The 16,803-nt window shown below is 43.8% G+C and overlaps 1 long non-coding RNA gene across 1 annotated transcript in view; it reads right to left on the minus strand.

Moving 5' to 3' along the window:
* Positions 1 to 16,803, minus strand: part of LOC116783784 — a 147,869-nt gene that overhangs the window by 43,494 nt on the left and 87,572 nt on the right. The gene's annotated exons all lie outside the window — the stretch shown is intronic.

Here is a 16,803-nt window from a genome sequence, read left to right on the forward strand (position 1 = left end):
TCCCGAAATTTGAAACTACATTTTTGCCAAGCAGCAAAAATGCAAAAATGCACCCTTAGCACCAGATGCACCCTTAGCCACGTTAAATCACAAGCACATACACACATGGAGATGAGGAAAACGCACATTAAATATGAAAAAGTATTCCTTTCAGGCAGAAGATAAACAGCCCTACTACAAATTAGCTCTCGGCCCCGTCAGGTGTGAATCTCTCTTGTCAATACGTACCAAATTCCCTGAGATAGAACCACATGGTCATGAATTTTATTTCTCTCCTGCTTAATTCCTAGTACCACTCTCCCTTGTGGATTTACTCAGGGATGATTTACAGTGGGAAAGGTGACATTAAACACGTCATTGAGCATGCAAAGATGCTGCACTCAAAGCAGCATATGCTTGACTTTGTTAAAAGATGAATGCTGTCAACTCCACAGTGCCCACCAAGATCTGGCCTCCTTTTTCTTCCCAACAAACTTTGAGGAAGATGCAGACATGAGTCTTGACACTGAGAGAAATAAAAGTTAATGTATTCATGACATGATTTCACTTGCAGCCTGATTTAGCAATGTCTTGTCTAGTTTGGATCTGCTGTTGCTTTTCCTAATTTACTCATTGCACAAAGAAAATAAATAAATAAGTGCACTATAGTCTTATTTATCCTTCTTTGGACATTTCTTTACCAGGCAGATGGTCAATTAAGAGCACTAAACAATGACACTGTTTTCTCTGTAAACATTTTTTTTCTAATAGCCTAACAAATGAGAATCTGTGCTGCCATACTGCTGAATACCATCTTGACTTTCTAATTACAAAGAACTGTGTCTTGATAGTAACAATTACAGCTGTAACAATGATGCTGGTACTTGAACAATATAGTTGGAGGCAAAGTGCTTATCGGAATATTCACAAATAAAGGCTTACATTTATGCCAGCTCTGGAGAAGGGAGGTTAAACAGTTGGGGGTGGGGAGGTGCAGAAGAAAGGTTGAAAACATTGGTTTAGGAGATACAGATGTGAATTTGAATCCAATTACATGAAAGGCAAGGGGGGGGCGAAGCATGAAAAGATGCTGTTTCCTTCTGTTTGGCTAATCAATAGGTTAAAGGGTTGGTAAAATTAACATGTTAATAACATTCATTCTGCTATTTATGTACCGGTCATAGTATTCTCAGAGAATTATGTCTTGTGAGCAATATACATATTATCATGCCTGCTTTTTCCCTTTTTTTTTGTCTGAGATGGTGAAATGGTCAGTATTTTTTTCCACCAATGCGATAGAAATTAGCTTCTCAAGTCTCTAATTTACCCTACTTTTCTTATTTAACTTCTTAAATCCAACTCTTCCAAGATTTGAGTGGGTTTTTTCCTTTTTTTTTTTTTAATGAAAAGTTCCCCCTACCCCAAAGAAAAGGGGCAGCACAGCCCCTGAGCTCAGCACACATCCACAGCGCTGATGTCCCAGGGGAGCACGTTGGCACCAGGGCGCCAGGTCACCATCACAGAGGGAACAGGCTCCTTGGAGGAGGCTCAGCTCCTTCCTCCTGCTCCTTTGTCCCCCTCTGCACCTCTGGTGCCACAGGGCCCCCCACCCCTTGGCACTGCTCTGTGCCCACAGGCAGGATGGCTGTCGCCTCCTCTGCTCCTTCCCTCGCTCCTGCTCCCACAGCGCTCCGCCCGCTCTCCGAGCCGTAATTTAGCCCACACTTATTAATCAGTGCACATAATTTGTCTCTAATGCTGTCAATTTAAGATGGCAACCTGACTTTTTTTTTGGAGGGGGCAGGGTCAACAATTTAATGAATCTCGTCTGCATTTTAATTCAGACCTAATAATCTGCCTCTGGCAGTTTTCTTAGAAAAGCACAACGTTTTCCAGGATTTTCTTTCATCAAATCCAGCACAATGGGATGTTTACCTTCCTGCCTTGGATATGCTCAGCCCAGGGTAAGTCACCTACAGACCTACCTTAATCAAACTGAGACATGGACTAAATCTACTGGTTTGGCCTTCGAAGGGTTTTCCTGGGGAAAAGAGAAGGAAAGAAGGCAAGCAGAAGGAAAGAGAAACTTGGGGCCATGCAGTCCCTTTTCTGCACAGATTGGTGCAGATTGTAGGCAAAAAAACACTACAGACTTCCATGGTTCGCTGCCCCTCATGGAATAACTTCACAAATGGTTGGAGCATCCAAGAAGTGCTTTCTTTATTTACTCCTGTGCTTTTCTTTTTGTCCTTCCTACATTAAAGGCCAGCAGGAGGGAAAAACTGTACTGAAAGGAAAGAAGGGTGCAGAAAACTCAGTCCTCCTGACGAAGCAGCGTGGATGAGTTTCTCTAACTGCCGTGGCAGGAGGCTGGAGCCTGACGGAGCAGCTCAGCAGACTTCCCTGGGTCAAAATAAATAAAACTCCCCAAACAAGAGGCTCTGGCTCCCCGTGTCAGATGTAAACGGAATAGACTTTGTTATTACGAGCGATGTGCCTTTGCCCTGGCGAGGGCTGCGCTGACAGGAGCCCCTTTCTGGATTTCAGTCAGCTGCTGTCACTTGCCTTGACAACACGGGCAGTTAATGTATTCACGGCGTTCCTGCACACGCATCTGCAATTCCCAGCATATTGTATTGTTTACCCCTGCTCTTTTGTAGTAGTGCGTGTAGTAATTTGCCTTCCAGCAGCAGAAAATTCCTCAACTTAAAATTTTACCCTCATTTTGTTTGCCCTTAATAGAAAAACAACCCTATTGCAGCCCTGCCACCAGCACAGCTACAGCGCTCGGCAGCACCACAAACAGAAAAATGGCACATTTCACGTTCCCATCAGAAGTGTCTTCTATATATTTTTATGCATATCCCTCATCTTTTCTCTACCACATGTTATTTTTTCCCCTTTAACAGCTGCTTAGCATATTTTATGCCTTCTGGACTGGTTCTAAGCAGCACTGGAAGGGGCATTCCAGCAACGTACCTGAGTACTGACAGTAACAGCAGAGGGGTTTCATGTCCCAAATTCCCTCCTAGTGCTGGTACTCCTATCTGCCAGCACAACAAGGTGCTTCTGGGGCAGCTACTGCTTCACAGTCCTACAGCACCTCCAGTCCAGTGGCTCTTTTGAGTTTTTGGTGAGGAATTAGCTGTCATTTAACTGATTTACCCCCTCATATTCATTATTGTCCCCTACTGCAAAACCTGCCAGATTCAGGTGTCTGTCCTCACCACATATTACAAGGCAGCCCCATCTGCCACACCAGAAATATCACTAAGTCTACTTCATTTTCAAGCTTAAGCTCCAAGCTGGTAATGAAATGAGGCAGAAGACCAAATTCCCATATCCTGAGACCCTGCAGGTTAAACGTATCATTTCCTGATACATAAACATCTTTCTCTAGGAACTTAAAAAAAACCAAAAAAAAAAAAAGATAAAATAGTTCCCTTAGTTCAGGCATCTCCCAAACACAGGGGTAAGGTCATTAGAAAGACGCAATGGGAAATGCAGTGAAATTCTCTCATCTCAGTTGCAGGTCTACATTCAATAGACTCGTGTTAATGCCCTTTGCTTTAGCTGCTGTAGTGTCAGAGTGACAGAATCCAAGCAGAGTCACCTGAAGTCGTCCATAACACGCTACTTAGTTTAAATTCCTTTGTCTGGCCACAAATGTCCAGTTCTAGCTAAAAGCTTGAAAGTGAGACAAATGGTAAAATAGACACTTCAAGAGAATAAAATTGTGAAGTGCTCAGGTAGCACTGTGGAGAAGGGAGTTTCAATTCAGAGGGCTTTCCAGATAAAACAGACAATTAAACTCTTATTGTAAAGAGATTCCTCCCTCCCCGCTTTTCTTTTTTTCTTTTTTTCTTTTTTTTTCTTTAAAGCAAGGGGAAAATAATACTGGGAATTTAGAAACATGAATTTTTAAAACCTAATAAGCTACACTAACAATCTACACAATTCCCTTCCGTTAAAATATTCATTTGGAAATACAAGATTTGTGATGAGGGCAGGCTGGGTAAACAGGCCTGAATGCTGCTGATGCAGGGGAGTCTCAGTGGTACCCCCCAAGGCCAGTGCTATCCTTGGCCATCCTTGGCTTAGCCCTGTCTCGGTTCTCCTCCTTGTCCCTCCACATGCTGGAAAATAACAGCCAATGAATTGCACAGTGCTTTTAAAAGGCAGGGGATGTAAATTGCCCTTTTATATCTGTGGGGACTGTTGGGCACAGACAGAGAAGGAGCTGAGCAGCCTGGAGGAATAGAGACCTGGTATTGGGAAGTTCCAAGCCTTGCCAGACCTCCCAAGTGCTCCTCTAGAAGAGACCAACTCGCACCTGACAAAAGATTTAGGTGTCGACAAAGAGACATATTCCATGGATTTGTTTTCCTAGGCACCTGCAGCCACACCTTCTATGTTGCTCCCCATGGGACCATGATGTCTGATGTACTGTTAGTACAAAAAGACACTTAAAAACTCTTCGGAAAAAAGGCATTCACACATTTTAATGAAACCTCCAAGAAAAGGGATGAAAAGCCACTCTTCAGTAGTTAGAGAAATAGTTTTAGGCTTGATTTCCTTTCCCTCCCCTTCTCACTTCACCCCAGTACCAAATACATTCAAACTGAACTAACACTTTTCTCCTAGCCTGCTTCATGCCCCATGCTTTTGTCTTGTCTTTTTTATTATAATTTTTTTGCAGTCTTTTTGTCTTAGCCCAGTTTTCTTCTCCCTCTGCTTCCCTTCCCTTATATTTAGTTCTGTGTGACTGGACTCCAGCCTTCTCCCTCTCGCTCTCACACACAGTGCTATTAAAATTAAATCCTTTTGTGTAACTCTTCACTTCATTATAGGTCTTCAAGCCACTCCTGAAATCCCAAGCCAGTCTTTGTAAAGTCTTAGCTCATCTGAAGGCAAACTTCAGCACATGGTTTGCTTCAGATAAGTCACCTTCTTCCCACCAGTTTGCCACATGATTTGTCACGAGATTGCCACATGGAGCTACAGACTAACACAAAATGACCATACCAAAGAAAGTTGCATGTTCCTTTCTTGCAACACAAAACCACGTACCATATGAAATATTAAACAATAAAAAGGAGTGGTCTGATTGAGGGGAATCAGTCCTGAAGGAACCTGGTGAAGAAATCAGTGATAAACTGCCTCTGTGCACCAGAAATCCTGCTTTACCAGGGATGAAAAATGCTCAGACCTTCCTGAAAACATCATGGAATTCCAAGTACTAACTAAATGATGCCTTCCACTTTTGAAGGAGAGGGAGGTGGCAATTTAACAACCAGGTATTTATTCCATCATGTAGTCCTCATACCTGGGCAAAAGTGCCATATCTCAGTGTAGGTAGCAGAGAGGATAGAACTCACCTCATATTGAGTAGACCAAACTAGTCAGCAGGGCTGAAAACAACCACTTCTCACTAGTCTTCCAAACCATCTCTAAGTCCCATTTATTTTCAGCACCCACATAATATTGTGATCTTTAGGTCCTCAGCAGCCTGGAAAGTGAAAAGTCTCAGTTGATATGTACATGACTAACACACTCAAGGATATTCCTTTGGGACAATAAAGATAACAGTGCCCAGGGCAAAACTGTCAAGAGAAAGAGGGAAGGTTTGAATGAGCTTCAAGAAAAAAACCCTATTCTGAACTCACCAGTCATGAAGTACTCATGCAAGAATTACTTTTCTCCTTTTTTTTTTCTGAAAAATAAACTTTTCTTGCAATAACTGGAGGTGACATCATCACCACTGGTCTTGCCACTGTTAATAATAAGCTCAGGTAAACATACAGGAGGAAGTTGTCAGGGAGAAGATAAAGATGAGGCCATTGATTCACAGAGTAAAAGTGGAGTAAACAGAAGTGGAAAAGTATACAAGGACTATGGGGTTTGGACACTCCCTCTCTTCACATTTCCAGTGCCCAGGTATGGTACGACCAGTAAGATATGTACCAAAGATGAGGGTAATAGCTGTGATTAAGCAGCCTAACTGCCCTGAGCTGCAGCAGTGCTCCCCTTTGCCTGTCTCTCCCCAGAGACAATGCCAGGACAAGCACCAGAAGCAGGGATTTGGAAGGAGTCAGCGGTGCAAGTGTCAGTGGAGGACTGTGAGGGGTAAGGACCCCAAATCAGGAATTACCAGCACAGGGCAGCGAGCTACAGCCCTCAGTGGAGAAAGGACCCCGACACACAGTCCCTGAGGGAGCTGAATTTAGGGAGCTGCCCACAAAAAGCCTGTAATACATGGGAGTGGAGCCAGTGTCCAGATGAAACACCTGCCTGCAGCACGACCTGCAGGCACAGCAGGAGGGAAGCCCATCAGGACCAAGCCACAAGGAGGGAGGCTCCTGATAAAAGGGATGGTCAAATGCACCCCCCAGAGCTGGGTGTGAACGGTCAGTTCTGATTCAGGCTCTGCTTGATGAAGTGAGGAAGTGGGAGGACTTCAAAGATACATTTAAGCAACAAGAAGTCATGACTACTGCCCTGAAAATAACAATTTTGAGGCGTGGGCTAAGTCCAACTTGATACTGAGGCACTAGGAGAAGGAGTGACCAAACGCAGAGGTGTCCCTCCTACGCTGTGAATTTGTCAGGGTGCCTCGACCTCCTCCTGCTCGTGTGCTGCAATGCAGCGAAAGCTGGGCACTTTGTAAAATGAAAACGTTGCAGAAGCTCTAGGTGCAAATGCAGCATGTGCAAAAGCCTTTTTATTCAAACTGTGCTACTTAACGAAGTGGTTTGTGAAACCATTTTCAAGCCTTCAGCAATTTTCCCTGCTTGAAGAAATCATTTTAGCATCTTCTTCATGGGTTGTTCATAGACTTTAAGCCTCCGAGTTCACCCCATGGTGTCACCTGAAAGGGGACTGCAGGCTATGGATCATGAGTACAGCAGAACTGGAAAGTTCATTTCACATATTGTTTCAGCCCCAGTACTTAATTCTGGGAGGAGGTGATTTTGCATCAGAATGAGACATACTAGGTACAAACCACAGATTACTTTTCAGAGGAGTTAATCTTCCTATCCATTATCTAGAGTAATACAAAAAGCACAAAAAAATTGAACTGTTCTCGAAAAAAGAATTCATGTTCAGGTAATTACAAATAACAGACACATCTGGTTATCTTAATTGTTTGGGAATGTCTCAATTATCTAAGAATGTTTTCATAAGGACTCGGAGACAGTAAAACTTTCTCACGGCAGATTGCTTTCACTGATGAGAGGAAATTCAGCCGAGCTAACACACTGGAGCGTGCTTAGACCCACAGAGCACTTTCAGTCCCCTTGCCAATGGGCTTTATTTGCCTCTAAAGAACAACAGACTACGAAGTGAGAAATGGGAAAGTCCCACTTAGGCAGCAGCAGCCCCTTTCCCTGAGAGCTGCAGCTTTTCCAGCACTCCTGTGAAAATGAAGGTGGTTTTGTGTACTGGTGGTTCAGCCAGAAAAATGACAGCAGTGATTTTTTAGTCATCTGCCTCAAAGAGAGGTGAGCCAAGCAAAGGCCCCTGTCCTGCTGGAGGGCAGTGTAGGTGTTTGGTGGCTGGTGAGTGGCACCCCTTCCCTCACAAATATTTGAAGTGTCTCTTGCCTGAGGGGGCTCACTGCAGAGGAGCTCAGAAGTTCCTGCAAAGCTGAATTCACCTGCACAGGGTGGTGGCTGCTTATCAGGGACACAGAGCCAAACCCCAGAGAGGGGGAGCTTTCAAACACATCAGGCAGACTCCTGCCCCAGTGCTGCATGTCATTTCATCACATAGACTACAAAAATCAGTAGCTGGCCACTGGGAATTTCTTCCCTTACCTCTTAAGCTTCCAAAGAGGTGTCAGGGAAGGGACACAGGGGAGTTCTGCACTTATGCCAGGATGCCTGCACCCCACTGAGGGGGTTTCTTACATATTTCTGTCCCATAGCTCATCCAGCTCTTCCACCAGGGCCACAGTCACCTGGCTCTGATCCTTTCTGCTTAGGGCTGAAGAACCCCTCAGCTTGCTTCTGCATGTAGCCTAACTAGCACCTTTGCATGGCAGACATGATTGGGGTGAAATCCTCTAAGTGGAGCGAATGTACCCCTGTGGCTAATCAAACCAGCAAGGGGGGGTGTTGCTGAGGCTCCACACAAGTCCCAATCAATATTATTTATCTGGCTGAACGTGCAAGCCGGCCACGTCCCCTCCACCTAATGCCCACTCCCATCCCCTCCACCCTGTGGGTATCAGCAGGAGGGAACCTGATGTATGCTGGTAATTATCTGCTGCTGAAAAGAAGTGCTATTTCTCTTATTTTTGTAATGCAGATCAATGCACATGTCACTACTGAAAAGCTGTGTCATTTAGGATGGAGCATTAACTGCTAGGAATGGATTCTGAAGCTCCCCACTTGTGGGTGGAATATTTTCTGGAGGAGTTGAGCCTTTCGAATGCTGCATTTCATTTATCCCACTGCCTCTTTAAGAGTAGTCGGTGGAGGGTGTTTGAGAAAGTGACAGTTTGTCATCTCCTTCCCCAGTGAACTGGAGCTGGGGACAAAGTGGTAGCAGGGAAAGCAGCAAACTGGCACAGGAAGGTGAGTGGGGGACATGGACAGCTTTGCTGGGGTGAGGCAACAGCCCAGCAGTGGGGCTGCAAGGGAGCAGACTCCAGAGGATGGAGGGATAATCATGCGGGAGAGAAGGAAGATGTTCCTGTGAGTGCAAACACGGTAAAGCACCCAGGGAAAGAACAGAAGGAAGGCTTGAAAAAGGGCAAAAGCTGGATGCTTCACTAAGAGGGGTGCAAATCTGGAAATCAACATGCACACACAGACACCCACACAGCCCCCTCCTGCCAAAATTGCTACCTAGGAGTTATGCTAGCATGGACTATCCAAAAAGGAGCCATCTGATTTGCAGTGTGAGGGAAGAGTTTTCCAAGTTTCTTTCTATTCTGCACAGGAACGAAACAGAAACTTCTCTAGATATTTGCTAAGAATGAGAGACCGCAAACTCTCTTACTGGCTGCCAAGCCCAGGTAAAGAAGAGCACATAATGGTCACAACTGGGGTTCACTATGGTCTTTCACCAAGAAAAACCTCCAAATCTGTCAAAGGGAAGCTATCAGTTTACAGTCATGTAAATTATGAACTCCGGTCTTCTAAATGGGAATTTTTATTAACTCTCCTTTACACCTCCAGGATAACCTGGTCACCATCAAACTGGAAAGACACACAGTCCCCCTAAAATAAAGATTCTGGCACTCAAGTGCTGCTACAGCTGCTGTTCTGCACCCAAAATAATTACCTGCTGCTTTAACAAACGTGCATTTCCCTGCTTAGGCTGCACCCTCCCCTCAGCCACACAGGTGTACACAGCCCACAGTGAGGGTGTTGACAAACCTGAGACACACTAAGCATTAATAAAATGTGACCCATACCTTTCCCTACTTGCTATTTGCCATTGTTAAAACAGGCATTTGCCTTACTTTGCAGCTCTGATTTTCAGAGCATATGCTCACTATGTACGGCTCCCCTTTGAAAGTTCTGTTACTCCTTGGAATTGCTCAAAAATGTCAATATTCTTTTGAGTACTTGATATTTACAGTTTGATATTTAAAGTGTGCAATTTGTTATCTAAATTGCATAGCACACATTCAGTTTCCCGACTGAATGACCTAACTTTTATGAACCTTTCCAGCTTTCACAGGAAAAGGTTTTGTTTAGACACGAAACACCTTTCCATGATTAGACAAATATCAGCTACCTCGGAAAAGCATTGCAAAAAGGGTTATGAACAAAGAGAAATAGAAATTATATTTAGAACTCCACAGAGATGCAAATAGTTATTCCTTCCTTCACCTACAGCCCATACGTAGTGCCCAGATTGTTTTTCTTTTTTACTGATGTTGATTTTCTTTTCATACTGAGAAAAGAAGACACATGGCTAGTTTGAAAGCTGATCAGATCCCTCGTTCATTTGAAAAGCTTATTTCTAAATAGTACTTGCAAATATGTGATGAGCATAAATTTGGAAACTGCTGAAAAACTAGTTCTATGTGTCATAACACAGGGTGTTGGGTTTTTGATGTGGGACTGAAGTATGATGAAAAGCCAAAGTCCTACCAAAAACCCACTCCCTGATGACCAGCCAAAGGAGGATTGGAGAGGCAGCATTATTTCTGGACACATTCCATGTCCCTTTTCATTGGAGCAGACAAGTACATACGACCTCTTTGCAATGATTCAGGGTTTCAAAGCTGTCTCCTTAAGCCTCTTGATCACCACTTGTCCCTCCCCATTGACAAGCTAAGCACTTACAAGTTTTGAAGCCTCCTTGGCTCACTTTTAAATTTTCCTTTCCACATCTTATGCCAGCAGTTACCCAGAGGGAGAAAAAAACCTCACCATATCCATCCTTCAAAAAGTCTAACTTTCACTCTGCTAGTTCTAATCCATTATCTAGGCCCACTAATGTGTACTACATCATCAGAGGAGCAATGCTCTGATGATGTAGTACAGCCCATGTACATGTACATCATCAGAGTTATATCCTTCTGATCTGCCTGTGGGTTTAATAAGCATTCCAGATGGCTTGCTATGCCTGAAGCAAGAATGGATAATCACACAGCTCTACCCTCAAAACAATAATAAAATAAGGACACAGTAGCACAGGGGCTCGTGCCTGCCAAAAACACTCAATAGACTGTATAATACAATAGTCCAACGTGATCGGTGAGGCACATTTATACCCTCGCTGTTTACAGGTGAACGGGACCTGGTTTTAAATAAAACAGAGGTTACAAATATGTGGGGTTATTGTTGTTATATATTGCGGTGCAGCTGCGGTGCCTGAGCCAGGAGAAGGAGCGGGGGCCCCACTGGTGGGTCCAGAGCTGCACCCCCATATCTCACCCACAGCGAGACGCGGCTCCGTGTCGGCAGGAGGAGGGCGGCCGGAGTTGAGGAACGGCACAGTGTTTCTCCAGAGCCAAACAGGACCTGCATATCTAATCTGTTATCTGTTGGATCTGCAGGATATCCATCAGCCCAGCTTCCAGCCATCAGGTACAGCAGCAATAAGTGTCAGGAAGCCTTTCTTGCCCAAGTAAAATTATTCCTTGGTGGGGCTGCTTACGGCACACAACCCGAGCGGCGCACGCCCGGCTGCCAGTGTGGCCGGTGCTGCGGCAGCCGCTGCTGCCACGGCACAGTTGCTCCAAAAATGGTGTTTTCCACTCAGAAATTATTACCCCTTTCCTTCCACGTTGCTGTGCCACAACCAGGCAAGGCACCAACCCCAGGGATTTGCAGAATAAGTGTCCTTGTGTTATATAAGTACCTATAACTTCAAAGCGGTTGGTGTGAGGGGGTGTTGTTTGTGTTTTGGGGTTTTTTGAGAAGAAAAAAAAGCTTCACGGTGAAAAAAGAAAGAAGTTAAGAGATGAAGGCTCTGTTCTCTCCCTCCTGTGAACAAGTGAGAACTGGAGGAAGAAGGAGAAGCAAAGCAGCCCTCTGATTAGTCCCCAGGAGTGCCCTCTCCAGCAATCAGATATGCAGGATAAGATACAGGCATAGTGAACGTGTACCCCATTCCCAAGTGGGGAGCAAACCCCTCAGAGCTGCTGAAAGATGAGTTCAGGGATACCTCGAAGTCAAGAGAAATTCTGACATGAACTCTAGCAGGGATGAGATTTCCATCTAGGGCTGCAGAGAAAGACCAGATACCCAGATAGGCACAAGCGTATCCGTCTCCGTAGGAGGAAGAGGTAAATCATCCCAACTCTCAGCAGATTTCACTCGGAGAAGAGCGGCTCGTTGACGTCAACCATTTAGTGTGCTGATGGATAATTTTTTCCCTGGCCAAGCAAGTGGGTTCTACTTTAGTTTTAACATTAAATGCTATTAAATGAAATGAATACAGCATGTTTCCATCGTGCGTGTTGCTGGAGCTGCTGTGACAGCTACGGAGCTGCTGGGCATGATGTGTCAAGAAAATGTACCAGGAGAAAAGTACATGGAGCTACTGTCAAAAATACAAGCGGGATTGTGAACAGCATATCGGCTTCAGACGCTCTTGAAATTATTTTTTAATTGCATCTGTACACCCAGGCAGATCTTCAAGGGTTAACTGCACACAATGTAATGAATTCAATAATGTTGAGTTAAAAAAGGTCTAATTAGCAAGTAACCACTTTATTATGAAAGGAAATGGTAATGAATTTAATAGCTCAAAATCATTAACAATATTTAGTTTGCTGGTACTTGTTCTCTATTATCCTCATTAATATGAACATTTAATATGTTTTAAAATGGATTTGTAATACTTTCTGTACCATGAGGTTACACTGACAAAAAGAGTGTAATTATTCTGCTAATTGTAATCTCTGTCTGTTTGTGCCCCAAATAGTAGCATATTTATGTGTTAATAAAAAAAATTAGAGTAATTAAGGGCGGGAAGTTTAAAAATGTAATTAAACAAAAACTCTTAAATTGCAGGCTGAATCACTCTGAGGAAAAAGTTTTGAAAGTGAGATGTCTGAAAAACAAGTTTCTCGGACTGAGATCTTTTCTCATTAAAAAAGAAGAAAGGAAAAAGGAAACAGAAGCATTAGTGTTCTTTACTGACAACAAATATTGAAACAGTCCTTGCCTGAGCTGGAAAAAGCTCAGGACTCTATCTTCTGAGACACCTGCTTGTGAGCAGAGTGTCTGGCACGTGAAGGTGCTCTCTGACACTGCCCCATGAGTGTGAGATCACAAGATCATTAGTTCCCCACGGCGATCTCCCAGTGTGAGATCCTGTGGGACCCCAGTGAACCGGCTGCCCATAAGACACCCAGGAAACATAATTCTTCTCCCAGAATATCATATCAATCCCCACTGGTCATCTAACCCTCCCCAGACCTCCTGTCCCTCTGCTTCACAGTGTAAAAATCTTCATTCATTGCCCCAAACCTTTTATTTTTGCTAGACCTGTCCCAAGTGAGCAGCATTCTTGTTTATAAATCCTGCATTAGACAAAGCAAATCCCGACAAATTTTGTGCTACACTGAATGCCAGTTTCTCCTGAATCCACGTGGAATTCCTGCACCACTATTACTCTTTTTTTTCCACCCACCTCTTCCCTACCCATCAGTTTTGAGTGTCTGATTATTACCAATCAGGACCCTCTTCAAAATCCTTTCCATAAAAATGAAATCAGCGCTCAACCTTTCTCGATACCAGAAACTTTCAGAGCTGTTTGCTCTGTTCACAGCACCATCTCCTCACTGGAAACAGCTGCTCCCATGACTCACCCAGGCACTGGTGGGCAGAGCATCAGGAAGGATGGGAGGGCAGCATCCATAGGGTACTCCATAGGTGGGTGATCCACCCCTCCCCACACAGCTCAACACAGCGATTCCCACCCTGGCAATTGACTTAATAGGCTAATTCAAGAAACTGAGGATAATGCCGGCAATCAGGGAAGATATCAGCATTATTCCTCTGAAATATTCCAGGTCAAATCTCTTTGTTTAATCTTGCACAAATTGTGGCATGTGGTGGAGGTGGGAGCAAGGTCCACAGGCACACAGGCACATGGATCAGCCAACTAAGGACACCTTTATTTGTCCGTGTGTCCATGGTGCTCCAGGACAGCTGTCCTGGCCAAGAACCCCCATCCCATCCACATGAGCAGCCAGCCCACAATAGACCATTCTGTGACTAATTTTTTTTTCCTAAGAAAAGCAACTAAAAAAAGTGGTGAAATTAAAGTGAAGCATCTCATTTGCCCACAAATGACATATTTCAACTTTCCATTTTACCGAAAAAAAAGTTGTGAAGGATTCTTTTTTTTAAAAAACTTATTACAATTTCCAATTTTTTTTTTTTTTGAATTGCCAGTGAAGAGAAAAATATGTGATTTGCAGAGCTCTAAAAATAACGAGTTAAAATAGTTTCTGCCTCTCTAAGGAGGCCTCTTAGTCCTATAATTTCTGCAGATTTTGCCTTTCAGGATGGGTATTTTAACGAATGATATAATGTCATTTCTATAAGTATCGTCTCATAATCTGCTGCCACTGTTGGAAATATAAGTTTAGAGACAGCTTGAGCAGAAGAAATACCAGCTCACCCAGCTACACTAAAAAAATAAAGTATTTTAAGAAGAGGGGCAGGATGTATATCGCAAAGGTGAGCAAACAGTGCCAAACATTTTTGAGAATCTTTCTTTTGATTTCTATCTCTGGCTGCATTTGCAGCCCTTTTGTGTTTGTCTACTGCAAACAGTTCAGCAATGACTATTATGGGGGTGTTCACTCCTAGAAAGAAAATTTCAGAAAGGACACTCACATTTGGGCTGGAAGAGCGTGTACAGTGTTTCATTCTAAAAATAAACAATACCAAGTGTCCAGTTGGAACAAAGCAGTGTTGCTCAAATTGTAGATTCTTTACCTTCGGCCAGCCTAAAAACAACAAATTAAAAACTATTACAATTATTAAAAATTCAATTTACTATTAAAATTTCAAGCTACTCAAGTAAAAAAAAAAGGAAGAATAATCAATCTATCTTCTGTCTGATCCAGCTGATCAATCACATTTTTCATTTTGAACAGAATCTAATCATCTTTGCTCAGCGGGGACCTCTCTGGCCCCCATGCCCAGGGCTCACTCTGGGTACGGGGATGCAGGAGAAGGGGTGGAAGGGGAAGGTGGGGAGTGGGGTCTTGGTGCCAGAGGAGTGCTCTGAGGGAAACCACCACTTCCTCCTGCATGGCCAGCAGGGTGGATGTGCTCCTTCAAGATTAGCCCCCTGTTTATCAAACACCAAGACAGCAGCAAACATTTGCGGGTTGCTAGGAAAGAGGAAGGAGGCAAACGCCAGATGGAGAGGAAAAGGGGGCTAAAAAAATGCTGTTGTGCTGGGAAATGGAAGAAAGCAGGTAGGAAGAAAACGGGGTGAAAAGGCACATTATATTTCATGTACCATTTGCACTGTTTCAAACACGCTTGGCCACATGCACCCTGACTGTCAACTGCCACGAGCCAAGGGTGAATCCATGCAAGAGAGCAGTGGGATTATTTTGGTTTGCAAGCTACCACCAGGCTTAGTGGTCGCCTTAACAAAGAGCCTTTCAGGTTTCAGGAGCTGGCAGCACGGAACAGACCAGTCATCTAGAGCCATGTAATTTTGTAATTTAACCTTGTAATAAACCTTGCCCCGGATTTGTGAGACTTCCAGGAAAGAGCCTTAAAGATCTTGCTTTGGAAAGCTGCACTGCCCTTCCTGGTTTCCTTCTCATGCTCATCATGACAAGAGCTGATCATGTGAGAAAGATTCAGGAATTATTGAAGGAAACTGGACTTTAAGTTCAGTTGGAAAACGGGAGTTTTGTTCTTGGTAATAGTGAAAACAGATGCAACTACAGCCAGAATGTCTCCCTCTTTCCACAGAGGAAAAATGGTAGTGAAAGCCAAAAACGAAAAGAAAAAATAGGTTTCTCTTAGTGCCAGCTAGCCTCTGTTCTCTTCTGCAAAACAAACAAGAAAGGGCATAATATTTCTTCTCTGTGTGCAGGTTTTATTGACTAAGATGTAGGTTTGTATTATGCTCAACCTTTGCACAGTGAAATGTGTGGTGTGTATGACAAGAACAGAGTTTCTCCCTGATGGGCAGTGCTGGTTCCCAGGGAGGGCTGCTGTCCTGCTTCCTTCAGGAGAGCTGTGACTCTTTAATCCTCGCAATTGCTTTCCTTATCCTGCCCAAAAGAAGAATTGCATAGAGAGATGAACCTTTCCCCATGGAGACATGAGACTATCTCCTCATGGAACTGTAAGAGAATTTTATTGCACAATGGGTGACCCTGACAGAAAGAATCTCCCTGCTTTGGGAACAACAGCGAAGAATTTGTCATTTGCAGTTAATTTTCCTAAAGGAGGGCTGATTCTTTTAGGTCTATTCCTTAGATGAGAGCTACACAGAAAACAAACATCTCCTCCTCAGCTTGGGATGCCTCTTTAGCTTGTAGATCCTGACAGCTTTCCAGAAGACAAGATGTCCCAAATGGTTGTTTTTCAGGCATACCTGAGCATGTTCATCCTTTACAGAGGGACTCACACAATTCCCAGCCAGGACAATCCCAGCATTCAGTGGTTTTTTAGCATAGCAAAGTCTCTCTCTGTGTATTCCCATGCAAACAGTTGTTGTAGATAAGGATAGGAGAACCCTCATCTCCACATCATCAGGACACTTATCATCAGCACCTATCTAAGATCTCAGCACTCTCCTCATTTTATGGCTCACAAACTTGGGTTAGTCACTGATCTCTGGCTGAGTGGAGAATTTTCTGGCTCCCACTCTAGCTCCTACTCCAGCCTTCACTGAAGCAGATTTCCCACTATAAATTCAAGTGATCCATCATCTGAACTCTTACAAAGCCTTTTTACTTCCTTCTTATCCTTTAAGTCATAACTACCTAATCTAGAAGTAAATGACAAAGGTTTTGGTAGATTTTGAAAGAACACTGAAAGATTCCACTCCCCCCCAGTAATTTCTTGTAAACAAAAAACACTCAATCTAGACTTGCTTAAGGCTCAGAGGTACATTTAACACCCAACAGCACGAAGCACAGGAACAATGCAACTGTGCATTTGGCAATGCACCACGGTAATAATTTCCAGGGTAAATGGACTGGCAATTTTAGCCACATGGATAATATCCAGGCCAAGGTGGCTGAATTCAGCCAGGCCTGCATCTGACTGAAGAAATCTGTCATACGTCAAAAGACACAAAGATGCACATTATTCCTGACTCCACCCATGACATATGCTCGCCTGCATCCTTTGGGTTATCAAGGCT

The sequence above is a fragment of the Chiroxiphia lanceolata genome, chromosome 3 (assembly GCF_009829145.1).
Source record: "Chiroxiphia lanceolata isolate bChiLan1 chromosome 3, bChiLan1.pri, whole genome shotgun sequence".
In the NCBI taxonomy this organism is placed as follows: domain Eukaryota; kingdom Metazoa; phylum Chordata; class Aves; order Passeriformes; family Pipridae; genus Chiroxiphia; species Chiroxiphia lanceolata.